Consider the following 2,256-nt stretch of genomic DNA (forward strand, 5'->3'; position numbering starts at 1 on the left):
AAATGGACTAAAGCAATCTCAAAGTGACTTTTGTCTGTACTCAGGAAGAAATGTATACATACTTATATTTGTGGATGACATACTAGTAATTGGAGATGGACAGAAAATAATAAATAAATTAAAAGAAGAATTTCAAGCTAAAGATATGGGAAATATAAGCAAATTTCTAGGAATGGAAATAACACAAACACTGGATAAAATAGAAATAAAACAAACACAAATAATTGAAAAGATTTTATTAAAATTTCATATGCAAGATTGCAAGGGTTGCAATACACCAATGGAAGTCGGACTAAAAATAAATGAAAACGAAGAAATCATGGAAAACATCCCTTACAGAGAGCTCATAGGCTCACTCATGTACTTGGCTACTATCAGCAGGCCAGACATCGCTTATGCCACTGGGTTTTTAAGTAGATACTTGCACTGCCCAACACCAACTTTATGGACAGCTGCGAAGAGAATCCTCAGATACCTGCAACAAACAAAACATATGGGATTAATATATAAAAGAGAAGAAAATAATAATTTAATAGCTTTTTCAGATTCAGATTGGGGATCCGAGCAAATGGACCGCAAAAGTGTGAGTGGAGTTGCAATCTTCCAAAAAGGCAACTTGGTCAGTTGGAGTTCCAAGAAGCAATCATCGGTCTCACTGTCCACAGCGGAATCTGAATACTACGCAGCATCGTTATCTGTAAGTGAAACAGTATATATTAGAGAAGTGTTAAAAGATTTGCATTGTGATAAAGATTTGATTTGCTCATTATATATAGATAATCAGAGTACAATTAAGATGATAGAAAGTTACGAAAATAGCAAAAGGTCGAAACATATCGATATCAAAGTTCATTTTATTAAGGATATTGTTAAAAAAGGCTTAATTACATTGAAATATGTGTGTACTAATGAAAATAAAGCAGATATACTTACAAAGTCTTTGTGCCAGGTTAAACATAACTATTTCTGTAAATCTCTTGGATTGTATTAGTTTGCGATTAATATTTTAGTTGTATTATGTTTTAACCACATTATAGCATCAGAGTTGTGTTGATTAATATTGATTTTTTGAATATTTCAGACTTGTTTTGTATCGAGACGTAAGATAAGTATAGTATAACCTAAAATTTTAGTGTCAATGTCAAATGTCAAGTGTCATTGTGACAGCTCATGCCAAGTGTTGCTATTTAAAGATTAAATTTATTGTCTGCAAGTTCAAGTCAATTTGGCCAAGAAAATTGAGACTTGATCTTGAGCCGGGGTGTTGAATATAATCATTCATTTGGTCTTATTCGATAAAATACTTTATCTGTGGAGCTGTCAAAATGACACCCTCATTCCCGGTCCCCTCGTACTCGAAATGGCGGACGTGTTGTGCGTAGGTTTAATTAGATTATAATTGAGAAGTTAAAAATAAATGTCACTGATTACTTTTACTTATGGGGCTTTCATTTAAACAAGAATTCCGATAGCCGGCTCTCCAGTCCATGTTTAGCCTTACACAATCAACAAAAATATGACAATTGTTGAAATACATAAAGCACAACACTATGATCGTCAATTGATTTGCACTTCACTAGTGTCAATTTTTTTTTTTTCTTCTCTCTGGTCGCGCCGAGCGTCCCACCGGTGTTAATTTGTATTAATATAAAATGTGCTGAAATAAAAGCAAGTTGATCTACAAACAAGTTTATCATTATTCTCAATATGGTAGCAGAGCGTAGTTAGCTACAACAGTGGATAACGGAACAATAAAAGGGGTTGCGATCCTGAAAATTGTGGTAGCACATTGTGAGTGTGACTTCGACAAAAATGGCGTCTGCGGGCGTTGCTGCGGCGGCTACCACTTTGCCACTTATAAATGAGAACCAATGATATTATAGAACTATAGATATGTTACGTTCATAGAAATTACGATTTTAATCCGTGCCGAGCTATTCCAAATTGCACACATTGACAAATGTAACTGATAAGTGAAACAAAAGATACGAAATAGCACGCAAATGAAAGAGATAGCTATAGTTTTAACGATTCGGCACTAACTAATCTATGTCCGCAGCGCACGCATCCTTATCGCTCTAACGTCAAAACAAGATCGCTTTCTCTTTCTTAACTTGAACATGGCGCATGGCGTCTTGATTGAATTGAAAATATAAATACTAAATAATTTTGCATAATCACATGTGGTAAGAGATCCCTTGTATTTTGATTACTTTAGAGTCATAATTGGTACACTTTCGAAACACACACGATGGC

At 34.5% G+C, this 2,256-nt stretch overlaps 1 long non-coding RNA gene across 1 annotated transcript; it reads right to left on the reverse strand.

The window, feature by feature from the left end:
* Positions 1-221: 221 nt before the first annotated feature.
* On the reverse strand, positions 222-1,468 carry LOC135079388 (uncharacterized). The gene is made up of 2 exons (XR_010258793.1): positions 934-1,468; positions 222-695 (listed from the first exon to the last, which is right to left on the reverse strand). It is a non-coding gene; the product is annotated as an uncharacterized LOC135079388 (long non-coding RNA).
* Positions 1,469-2,256: the final 788 nt, after the last annotated feature.

This window comes from Ostrinia nubilalis, chromosome 16, assembly GCF_963855985.1.
Source record: "Ostrinia nubilalis chromosome 16, ilOstNubi1.1, whole genome shotgun sequence".
In the NCBI taxonomy this organism is placed as follows: domain Eukaryota; kingdom Metazoa; phylum Arthropoda; class Insecta; order Lepidoptera; family Crambidae; genus Ostrinia; species Ostrinia nubilalis.